General features: G+C 44.4%; 1 protein-coding gene across 4 annotated transcripts in view; it reads left to right on the forward strand.

Moving 5' to 3' along the window:
- Nucleotides 1-12,742, forward strand: part of SHISA6 (shisa family member 6) — a gene marked incomplete at both ends in the record, with an annotated part of 269,709 nt that overhangs the window by 87,553 nt on the left and 169,414 nt on the right. The gene's annotated exons all lie outside the window — the stretch shown is intronic.

Genomic DNA, 12,742 nt, shown 5'->3' on the forward strand with positions numbered 1-12,742 from the left:
ATAATAATTGTTGGTTCACTGCTTTTTTATTCATTTATTCAGTCAACAGTGGCCGTTACAGAACATATTTTTACGCATTGCCATTGTTGTTGATTGAGCAGGGCCTGTAGCAAGCTCTGAGCTTCAGGAAGTCTTGAAAGAAGAGTGACAGAGAGCACAGGTGTCAATCAGGGACCGAGGAAGTAATTGAGGCCTGCACCAGGGTGCAGGTAGGAACAGTGTGGACAGTGCATGTTGAGGGGGAATCTCCTGGATTCAGCATCTGATTTAGGTAAGGTCTTAACAGTGGGTGGAGCACACGGACACATGGTGTTCAGCAGCTGCACACAGATTGGATGGGGGCTTGGCATCCACCTGCTCGGGATGTCCCCACCCTCTCCCCCTCCTCCCAGCTACATCAGGACCAACTAATAGTGGAAAAGCAGCCTAGAATCCGTATACGAAAGCCACAGCATGCTAAACAAGTCCTCTCTTAACACCAGAGGCTTGTAATGGAAGATTTTTCTGTCTTTTAATTGGCCGTCCAGTTTCACGGTTCAAGGTGACTTTGAATTTTAATAGACACTGCCAGTCTTGCTGCCTTACAGATTACTGCTGAAACTGCCAAGATACATGAAGAAAATATTGTGCTGGTTAGATTATTGAAGAGCTGTCAATAACCTAAATGTATACTGATAGAGATTATTGGATTAGTTGAAGGATGTGCATAAAACTAACACCCATGTGTGTGTTACCTACAATGTTGTTTAACATATGGAAAAAATGAAATTAAATTAAATTTAAAAATGGGCTGTCCTGAAGCCCAGCCTCTGGGGCCTAGAATAACAATAAGGAATTCACTGGGAAAAAATCAAAAAGGGAAATCGAAACAAACAAAATACCCAGATGTGTGTGGCCCGTTCAGGCAGTAGAAAACAGGCATTGAATTGCCACCCTCCATTGAATGTGTTTTCAGTGTGCATGTGTTAACATGAAGTCTGTTTATAACATACTGCATGAAATAAGCAAATTAACATTAGTATACCTACCGTGATCAGATCGTTTTCACTATCATTATTTAAATATGACTGAAAAGATCTAGAATAACTATCCCTAATGTTTAATATCGTTATTTCAAAGTGATAGGTTTATGAGTGTTTCAGCCTCCCCCACACCCCAACCTTTTATTGGGTCTGTGATTTCTAATTTTTCTATAAGAAACATGTTTCATGTGTGCATATAATAATAATAAGTGCTTTTGAGGGATAACTGAAGATTAGCGTCACTGTAGATATTTAAACAGTATGGTTTAGGAATATTCTACCCACCTAAAGTAAGATAAAAAAGCACAAGGCTGCCTCCACCTGCCACGTCCAAAAAGATCTTCCGCCATGACCTTCCCTCTCTCTTCTCTCTTACACGTGCATCGGAGAGTGGCTGCAAAGACTGAGGGTTCAGGATGGAAGTGAGGTGAGGCCAGAAGTTTCAGCCAGTGGGAATCTAGGGGAGAATGTCCCTTTTTTGTATTTGGTAGCCATTGAGAGAGCTAGATAGAGAGAGCAGTTATGACTTGGAATGTGGCCCTGGGACTAGGCTCAAAGGCCTTTGGGGGTTAAGGAAGTCAAGAAGAACATTTGAACTGGAGCTCAGGTAGAAGTAAGGTCAGGACTCGCCTGAAAACTGAAGAGACTTTCAAGAATGACTACTAGGGGAGGGCCCTAGATGGGCCCCAGGAGAGAAACATAGGAACAACCTGTTAAAAGCTAATTATTATCCTAATTGTGTCAAGATAATTAAGAAATGAGACTAGGTATCTTCGCTTTGCCTTCCTGTTCTTTGTCCCCTCTACTGTTCTAAAAGTTGAGAGCTCGTGAATTCTCCGTGATCATATAAGCTCCGTGATGTAAGCTTGAGCACAAGTGAACCGAGTATGGGTGTTGGTTTGGGGCTTGGCAAAGTGTTATCTGTCAGCTACCGCTGTGTAATAAACTCTCCCAAAGCTTAGCATTCAAACAACAATACTATTTCTTGCAGTTCTGAGAGTTGGCTGGGCAAATCTTCTGCTGGACTTGCCTAAGCTCACTCCTGTGGGTTGCATTCAGCTGATGGGGCATTTGAGGGCTGGGATCATCTAAGCCCTAGACAGCTGGGCTTCAGTCTCCTGTGCTCTCTTCTCACTCAGTTGTTCAAGCTAAGCTTCTTTACAGGGAGGCTCCAGTGTTTCAGGAAGGTGAAGGCAGAAGCTTTCATCCCGTTGAAGACCTAGGCCCAGGCCTGGCACAGCATGGCTTCTGCTTGTGGTGCTGGTCAGAGCCAGTTCCAAGGCCAACCCAGACTCAGGGGAGGGAAAGCAGACCCCAGCTCTTGAGGGAGTAGCATGTGCGTGTGTGGAGACAGCAGGGGTTATTGGCAATCATCTCTGCAGACAATCTAGCCTAGAACAGAGCAGCTCTGGGGGCAGCTCAAAGTCTCCCAGATTTTCTCCACTCCAAAGACATGACACCCCAGTTACATGGAAGCCACCTAACAAGACTGGGACCACAGGTGGTCTTTTTAGGGCTCTCAACTAAGAAGTGGACATTGTATAGTGACCTGTGGGAGGAGAGACCATCTGCCTCAACCAGTCTCCAGGGGGACAAATGGAAAAAACAAGGAGTACAGCTTGGATGTGGGAGGAGGTGGGGTTATATAAAGGCTGGGGACATGCACACTGCTGTCGGCTGCAGGTCCAGAGGTGGCAAGCAGCCAGGCTGGACGCTGCCCTGATACACCTTTGAAGTCTCTCCTGTGGACAATAATTGAATGTCAGTGACAATCCTGCCCTGCGTGTTGAAGGAGAGCTCTGTTGGTCGGGCCTATGACTGAGGCACACGCACTTGCAGACATTGGAAACAGGGTGGGCGCACCCTCTGGGGGATTCGCGGCTGAGTTTGTCTCAGGGCCATAATCCCAGGGTCCTGCAGTGTTATTGCAACAAGAACAATGACCACGGTGGTGATGGCAGCAACCACCTGAAGGCCTTACGTATACTGACTCTTTAAATCCTCAAAGCAACCCTAATACGTAGACACTATTACTAGGCCCATTTCACAAATGAGAAACAGAGGCACAAAGAAGTTAAGTGACCTGCCCAAGGCCGAGCTGCACCGGTAACCCTGAGCGCCTGGCCCCAGAGCCTATGCTCCTGTTTGTGGCCCAGGCGCCTTTGGCCACGACTGCACTTGGTGATCTCATTTACAGCAGATTGTCGGGATATTTAGCTGCTGATTAATGATTCCCGGTTTCCTTCCAAAATGGATTTGATGCATCCTCTAGGGGTGTTATTATTGGGTTTCTGTCCCTATTGAGTCTAGAATAAGAAGACATGGATTTGAGGGGCAGAATGCTGCACCCCGAACCTCACTGTCAGGAAGTGAGAACTACAGCACGCAGTTGGAAGTTACTGAGAGAGAGCAGACTCATGCCTGAGGACAAACCAGCCCCTGCGTTTCATCTGTTAGCCTGGATTTTTGATGTGGTTGGCTCTGGAACCCTAGGGGGGGTTAGGTAACCTCCATCCTTTCCTCCGCCCCCTCCAGAGCCCATGTTCCCCCGCATGCACTGTTCTGGGAGGAAGCAGTGGGATACAAGGCTGCCAGTGGGCTCCCTGCCTGGCAACAGAGAAGAGATCTGGGAGTCCTGAGCCAGCTTCAGCAGTGGCAGAAGGGGGGGGATCTCCTGCACCCACCCTCTCTGCACCTCTCCCCTCCCCAGAGCCTCCCAGAGGCCCCCATGCATCACCAGGCTACCCCATTTCCCTAGCTAGTTTTCACCCGGACTCTTGAACGACCCCCCTGCCTGCATTGCCACTGAAGTCGAGTGGGGTGGGCCCCCTCCCGCTTTGCTCTTTCCTTGCTGACCCCAGGCCTCCAGAAGTCCTGCAGTCACTCCAAGACCCGGAGAGGCAGAGATGTCTCCCAGGAGCAAGAGCTGCAGCCTTAAGCAACATAAGTATTAAATCACTGAGGAGCCAGAGTCCTCTGGGAGGGATCGTCTTTGAGCAGGAAGAAGGGGGAGCCACTTATCATGGAGAGACTGAGACCTGAGCCGATGAGGAGGGGATGAGAGGGAGGGAAAGGAGGAAGGAAGGGAGGGAGGAGGAAGGGAGGGAAGGAGGAGGAAGGAAGGAGGAAGGAAGGGAGGAGGAAGGAGGAGGAAGGGAGGGAGGAGGAAGAAAGGGAGGGAGGGAGGGAGGAAGGAAGAAAGGAGGGAGGAGGAAGGAGGAAGAAGGGAGGGAGGAGGAAAGAAGGGAGGAAGGAGGAGGAAGGAGGAAAGGAGGAGGAAGGAGGAAGAAGGGAGGGAGGAAGGAAGGAGGGAGGGAGGGAAGAAGGGAGGGAGGGAGGAAGGAAGGAAGGAAGGAGGGAGGGAGGGAAGAAGGGAGGGAGGGAGGAAGGAAGGAAGGAAGGAGGAAGGGAGGGAGGGAGGGAGGGAGGGAGGGAGGAAGGAAGGAAGGAAGGGAGGGAGGGAGGGAGGGAGGGAGGAGGAAGGAGGAGGGAGGGAGGAGGAAGGGGGAAGGAAGGGAGGAAGGAAGGGAGGGAGAAAGGAGGAAGGAGATAGGTGTCCAGGGCTTGCTCAGCACTCAGCTGATGCCAAGGGCCAGGCTGAGACCCTGGAGGTGCAGAAAGGAAGAGCTTGGAGCTGACATTTGGGCTGTTGTTCCTCATAAAGGGACAGGATAAAGGTGCTCCCAAGGGCACAGGTGTTTTTTCAAAACCTGTTTCCAATAAATAGAACAGTGCACTTTTCTAGTAGTGAGTACAGGTTAGGGGGTTACCCCGAAAGAAACAACCGATTCCCCACCCTGAAGTGTAAGACAGACCTGTTTCCGATAGGAATTTTTTTTTCCTCATGGGAAAAGACACATTCATTGCACAAAAATGTATTCAAGGGCTGTTCTGTGCAGGCGTGAGCCGTGGACAACTGCTCTGAGTACCACGGGCATGGACCTGGTTCTGGAAAGTTCTACTGGTTGTGGGGGGAAGCAGAGCAGGGGGGCTGGTCTGACGTTGAGTTTGAGGATATACTTTTACCGATTTCCTATGTATTTTTTAAGCTGTGTGAATTGGACATCTCTTCAGGAACAGAGCCAGGGGCATTTTGGGCTGGGTGAGACTTTGGGGCTTCTTGTCCAACCCTCGCATTTTACAGGCCTGGAGACTGAAATAGTCACACCCACAACTGCGCGCAGCAAAGGACAGAAAACTCGGGAACTGACAGGTGGCGCTTGTGAGGGAGTGCCCAGAGTCACAGCTGGCATCCCGGCACTCGGCCCTATTCCCTTTCCCTCTAAATCTTGTATGTGATTTTAGCTTGGAGACATTAATTATTTACTTAGGATAGTAACTGAAAATTGTGCGTCTTGGCGATGTCTGCATCTGGGAGAGGGAGAGCGGAGCTCAGCTCCTCCTCAGCCAGGGTAAGCTTTCCAGTCAGTTCCCTTGCTCCTCCGAGCGCACCTGACATGACTGGTCCAGTTGATGGGCATTTTAGCCCATGGTCACAGGGATCAGCGACTTCGCTTAGGTCCCCCCCAAAGCAGAGCCTGAGACAAGGGCCTGTGTGGGGCAGTTTATGTGGGGCATGATCCCGAGGAGTGGAGACTGAGAAAGCAAACAGGGAAGGAGAGGAAGCCGACCCGGGGTTACCGCCTGGGTGTAGCCGTGGATGTTGCTGTGCTGGTCATAACCGTGAGTGTTGGGAGCTGAGCCCTGCTGAGAACACGGGAAAGGACCCTGAAAGTGCCTGCCTGAGCATTTGCCTCCTGAATCCCGCCCCCAGAGGTGGTTGAAGCCCCTCACTCCAGGTTTGCACGTGTGATGGGATGGCTGAAGGCCCCGGCACAAGCCTGAAAAGCCACAGGGCAGAGAGCAAGAGGAGCCAGGTGGTGGGTGCCAGGTGCCAGGTGCAGCGGGAGTGAAGGCCTCTCGCGACACACCTGTGTGCAGCCAGCCGGCCGGTACCGTAGCCGCCGAGCAGAAATGAAGGCAGGAGAATGTGAGGTGAGCATTTTCGTGCATGAACATGAGGGCATTGCTTTCCTTTCTCTGCTCTCCAGTACCAGGGACCTGGCCAGGCGACGGTGAGACCCTGAGGCCTGGTTCCCAGGCTTTAGATCAAATCAGTGGTTCTCAAAACTTATGCTGTATAAAAATTTCCAGGTAACTTTTGGTAAATGTATCACTTGGCCTCATCGTAGAGTTTCTCATTCCTTAGTCTTGGTTTGTCTGAGAATTTGCATTTCTAACAAGTTCTTAGGTAGCTGCTGGTCTGAGAACCACGGATAAGCCACAAGTCTCAGCCCCTTAGTACAGAGCGCTCTAAACTGGGGCTTTGCACAAGCCCAGCTAACAAAGCAGCACCTGGCCTTCATGTGCTTTTGGCCGTCATGAACCTCATGGAGAAGGGTAGATGTGATGAAGCAAGATTTTAGCATCTGTAGCCATAATACCATCAATTAGTGTCCCAAACCTTAGCATTACCCCTTAGAACATCGAAAGCAGCATCCTTCATTACGTCCACTTTTCAGTGGATGCTGGATTTGACTCCACAAATTTTGATGTGATCTGTAAATAGGGTATCGAACATTTTCAAAAACAGGTTTATTGAGACAGAGCTTATGTACCATACAATTCACTCATTTAAAGTGTATAATTCAGTGGTTTGTAGTATATTCAGAGTTGCGCAGCTATCACCACAATCAATTTTTGAACATTTCATCACCCCCAAAAGAACCTTATTCTTGCCTTGGCCGGTTTGGTTCAGTGGTTAGAGCATCGGCCTGCAGATTGAAGGGTCCCAGGTTTGATTCTGGCAAAGGGCACGTACCTAGGTTGCAGGCTTCGTCCTGGGCCCTGGTCGGTGCGTGTGTGGGAGGCAACCAATCGATGTCTCTCTCTCACATCGATGTTTCTCTCTCTCTTTCCCTTTCACTGTCTCTGAAAAGCAATGGAAAAATATCCTCCAGTGAGGATTAAAAAAAAAAGGAACCTTGTTCTTATTAGCAATCTCTCTCCATCCCCCCCTTCAGCCCTGACCCTGGGATAGAAGTCTAGATTTGCCTGTTCTCAACATTTCATTTGAATGGAAGCAACATGTGGTCCTTTGTGACTGGCTTCTTTCACTTAGCATATTCTAAGCTCTTCCAAATCATGTTTTCTTGTATGGAAAAATCACACTTTATTTATTCATCAGTTACTGGACATGCGGGTTATTTCTGCTTTTGGGCTGTTATGAACAGTGCTGCTAGGAACATTCATTTACAGGTTGCTATCTGAACATATGTTTTCAGTTACCTTGGGTATAAAAGTTGTGGTGGAGCTGCTAGGTCACGTGGTAACTCTTCGTTTGACATTTTTAGGAACAGCTAGACTGAGTGAGAGTTCCGATTTCTTTGAATGCTCACTAATCCTTGCTATTAATCTGCTTTTTGATTGTAGATATCCTAGTGGGTGTAGAATAGTATCTTATTTTGATCACAATTTGCATTTTCCCAATGGCTAATGACATTGAGCATCCTTTCATGTGCTTATTGGCCATTTTTGTATATTGTATTTGGAGACACATCTGTTGAAATACTTTATTTTTTTTAATCGGATTGTCATTTTATTTTTGAGTTGAAAGGTTATTTTTATGTAACTGGAGATACGTCTTTTTATCAGATGTAGGATTTGCCAATAGATTATCTCATTCTGTGGGTTGTCTTTTAACTTTTCTTAGGCTATCTTTTGAAATACATAAGTTTCTAAGTATGATGAAATATATTTTATCTATTGTTCTTCAGAACTTATGCTTTTGGTATTGTATCTTAGAAGCTTTTGCATAATCCAAGCTCACTGAGATTTACTCCTATATTTTCTTCTAAGAGTTTTGTAGTTTTAGCTCTTACATTTAGGTTTATGAGCCAACTTTGTTCTTTTGCACGTGTATCTCCAGTTGTACCAGCCCCATTTTTTTTTGAAAAGCTTATTTTGTCCTTCAGATTATTTTCTCAGTACCCTTGTTGACAGTCAGTTGACCTTAAGTGTAAAGGTTTATTTCTAGACTATCTTTGTAATTTATTGATCTATTGGTCTATCTTTATTTCAGTATCAAAGTGTCTTACTGTAGTTCTGTAATAATTTTTGAAATTGGGAAGTCTGAGTCTTCCAACTTCGTTTTTGTTTTTTTAAAATTCAAAATTGGATTGGCTGTTCTGGTTCCTCTCATTTTCATATGCATTTTAAAGAATCAGCTTGTCTTTTTTTTTTTTTTTTAATAGCTATTTGGAATTTCGATAGGGATTATATTGAAGCTGTAAATCAATTTGGAAAATGTTGCCATTTTAACGATTTTAAGTATTCTGGTCCATGAACATGGGATCTCTTTCCACTTTAGTCTTCTTTAATTTCTTGCTACATTGTTCATAGTTTTAATGGTAAAAGTCTTGCATTTCTTTGTGGCTTATTATTTATGATGTTGTTATAAATATAATTATTTTCTTAATTTTAGTTTTAGATTGTTTGAAGAAACTGTAGATCAGAAATGTTAAGTAACTTGCCCAAAGGTCATAGTTGTTAGTGTATGGAAAAATAATTGATTTTTATATGTTGATCTTATATTCTGCAACCTTGCTAAACTTGTTTATTAGTTCTGGTAGTTTTTTAGTGGATTCCTTAATATATATATATATTTATATGTATACATATATTATATGTATGTATATTTGTGTATATATATGTATAAATACACAAGATCATGGCATCTGGAAATAGAGATGGTTTAAATTATTTCTTTTTTCTTTTTCTTGTCTAATTACCGCGGTAGAAGCTCCAGTGCAGTAGAAGTTATGAGTGGACATTGATGTCTTACTTGTGATCCTAGGGGCAACATTCAGTGTTTTACCATTAAGTGGAATGTTAGCTGTGAGTTTTTCTTTTTTTTCTTTTTTTTTATATCTTTATTGATTTCAGAGAGAGGAAAGGAGAGGGGGAGAGAGAGAGACAGAAACACCAATGACTGGGGATCGAGCCCGCAACCCGGGCATGTACCCTGACCGGGAATCGAACTGCGATCTCCTGGATCCCAGGTCGATGCTCAACCGCTGAGCCATGTCCGGCTGGGCAGCTGTGAGTTTTTCATAGGGTTGTTTTTTTTTATCAGGTGAGAACCTTCCCTTCTATCCTTAGTTTGTGAAGTGTTTTTAATCTCAAAAGGGTGTTGAATTTCGTTAAATGCTTTTTCTGCATCTATTGAGATGTTGCTGGATTTGGTTTGCTAGTATTTTATTAAGGATTTTTACATCTATATTCATAAGTATCCGAGAAGTTTTACCTCTCTGAAATAGTTTTAGGATCTAAAGAACTATTTAAAATGAACTTTCACATATTTCAAAGACAGATAATTGCTTGAAGAATTAGTATTATTTTGAAAATTTGGTCCTGTTTTGAGAGTATTTTAAACTAAAACTTTATTCCAACCTGAGATGTAATCATCTGAGATAAATTGGTAAATCAATATTTCTGCAGATAGTTAAAGAAGACTGAAAATAAATTCCCCAAATAATATACCATCCTGCGCTTGTCGTTTGTAGTCTAGAATCATATTTTCATTATGATTAAATAATTGCCACTTATGCCCATAAAAGTTTTTTGATTTAATGAGTAAAAATGTTTAGTCTCAGTGATATACTCAATATACTAATCATGATATATTCATGAAATACATGATATATATCATTTGATGTAACATTGATATACTCATTTGATAATAATGTACTCATGGTATAGTAAGACACTGATGATATTCCCGTGAATACTTATGTGGTATATATAATTTGATGTAATGAGTTCTTTTTTGAGGGGCAATGACATCTTTCCATTTCATGGAGGTGAATCTATAACTTAAATCATACTATAGCCTCAAGGTTCATATAGGTGAATACGTTGAGTTGAGATGGTAATAATGTGTCCTCCACATATGGATATTCACAGGAAGGTAGAAAGTTGAAAACTTAACTGAGGATAGAGGTCAGGGCTGGAACTAAAGATTGAATGGCATCTTTTGAGGGGGAACATGGGGTACCAAAAGAGGAATGAGGATTGAGACTTGAGAGATAACAAAATTAGGCAAGAACCAATCAGAGAAGCAGAAGCAGCGGCAGGGGGCAGAGGTCAGGTGGTCCACAGGGTGAAACAATGGAGGGACTGAGGACAGTCCTACACTTGGCCAGGCCACATGTCATGTTTTAATAACACAGTAACTTTATGGGATCATATTATTTCCATTTCATAAATGAGGGAACAGTAGCTCAGAATCCTTAAGTAACCTGCCCAAAGGTCAAAAAGAAAGTAAATTGTAAGCTGGAATACAAGCCCAGTCTGACTCTGAAGGAGGGAGCAAGTGATAAAATCAAAGCAGCATGGTAGATACAGGAAAGATCCAGGACCTATCAGTAAAGATGGGAGTAAATTCAGATAAGGGGAGAGATGTGTCCAAGGGTGTAAGGGGACACCCTTTCCTCTGAGAGCCCTGAGTGGGTGGCAGCAAGGGACACTCAGTACTGCATCTTGCCTGGTGCTTGTGGGGTTCCTCCCCCATTAGCCACTCAACTCTCCTTTCATGAACTGACTTGACCTAGAAAGAAAGATCCATGGGGACACATAAAACCAAAACACAAAGCTAACTTCGGAGAGTAAACAGAATTTTTTTCAGTCTAGCAGGGCTAATTGGTGATCCATAACAGAATGTAAAATTCTGTTTTGTTTGCAGAGTATAGTAAAACATAATAACGCCGTAAGAAATGTGTCCTTAGCTGAATTAACCAGTCCCCCTTCCCCCCACACATTGAGAGTACATATGGTGAAACAACATTTAATTGGGCCTCACTGCTTTGATATTTGTGAAGGTCTGGGCAGGAGCTAGGTTGAAGCTAAGCTTTGCTCTATTTATGGGACCAGAAAAGATTTTGTAATTTATTTGTTTATGTAAACAAGGATGGGGTGTTATATCTCCTTAAGAGAACATAAACGGTTCTCAAGAACTTAACAATAATCATGTACCTACAAGATATGGATAAGCCAAATATAAATAATCTTCGGCCTTTATTAAAGTATGCGGCAAGGACCTTTTTTTGGAAATCCTTACCCAAGGATGCCCACTGACTTTAGAGAGAGGGCAGGGGAATGACAGAAACGTCTATGTGAAAGAGAATATCGATTGGTTGCTTTCTGTGGATGCACCACTGGGAACTGAACCTGCAACGTTTCGGTATATGACACTCCAGCCAACTGAGCCACACCGGCCAGGGCTCAGAAACCTTGAAAATTCTTGGTTAGTTAAGACACCGGTCACTTCCGTGTTAAAAACAAATGATTATTAACTATAACTATTTAATTAATTATATAATCATATAATTTCTTTTAAAATATTCTGTGATCCCAGTGGGCCTCTTCACTGTTGGTCTGAATTCATGAGTGAATTTTTTTTATTTATTATGTTGGTGCTCAGCGTCGTCTAAGTTTTTCCTCCCATTTTTCCTTTTAAAGAAACAGTTCCTTTGGGCCTATATTTAGCAGTCTTTCCATCTGTATATGCTAACAATCGGGATCCTAAGTAGTAAAATAGAAGATATATTTTATGTTTGTATCAAGATTGCTCATTTCCATACCACATAATCAGTTTGTGAGGAACTTACCCTTCACACTGATGAGAAGAATTGAACAAACATAGAAACGAATATCAGGACTGAAGTCGTGAAAGTCGGTCGTCTTTTTGCCCCTGCCTCTCACCCGGCTCTGCTTTCACCACGGAGGAGGGCAGGCAGAGGTCCCTTCTCCCAGAGTGGCTCCTTCGGGCTCTGATGTGCCCTAAAGAAAGAGGCTCTACACCAGGGTATCTGATGAGCTAACGAGCAGGCATGGCCTGGCATCCTTTGGTTAAATTTTACACGCTGGAGAAACAATGCTGCCGGCTAAAATGCATTTGTTTGTACCTTGCAAAGAAGAATAAAACCTTGGCTGGCCATGATAATTTTGCTAAAGGTGCCACCTCATTAATTTATTATTGATTCCCCCATCATGTCTCCTTGTCATCGATCATCAACAGAACCGAGCCTGACCTATCATCCGTTGGCATTACTTCGCTCATATTGGGTCAGAGGGAAACTATCAATCACTTATGGCTCAGACCTGAATCCTCTCAGGTTAGCATCTCTTGGAGTTGGCTTTGGAGTAAATAAACTAGCATAGGAGCATTTGTACTGTTTTCTGTGCTCTGTTGGCACAGAGTCCTTTGAGTAGAGCTCTTTTCACCCACCTATGTAGTAGCAATAAAAGCTGTTTCTGGTATGAATTTTATGGGTCAACACTTTGGAAGGGAACCGCATGCCGGCAACTGTGCCTCCCTGGGCTTGAGTCCTGGGGGCAGGGGAGCATGTGCAGGTCCTAGAGCTGAGAGAAGCTGTTTGTTTACACACACCCAGTGCTTTCCAAAGGTCTCTGTGGCCTCAGCAGTGAGCTGCCTGTCAGTCAGCTTCGACTGGCTGTTAAGTCTGATACTGATGGGCAGGAAGGAGTGCAGTGGGGTTAAAAAAAGGAAAAGGAATGATTATCCAAATTCAGTTTCAAATCAGTAGATTCTCCGCAGGTGACCATGAAGCATGGGGAAGTGAAGATGGCAAGCCCGCGAGCTGAGCGGGCCTCGCCCTGGGCCTTCTCAGAGAGCTGGGGAAGGGGCCCCTCAACACGCA

Source organism: Miniopterus schreibersii (genome assembly GCF_964146895.1).
Source record: "Miniopterus schreibersii genome assembly, chromosome: 16".
NCBI lineage: Eukaryota > Metazoa > Chordata > Mammalia > Chiroptera > Miniopteridae > Miniopterus > Miniopterus schreibersii.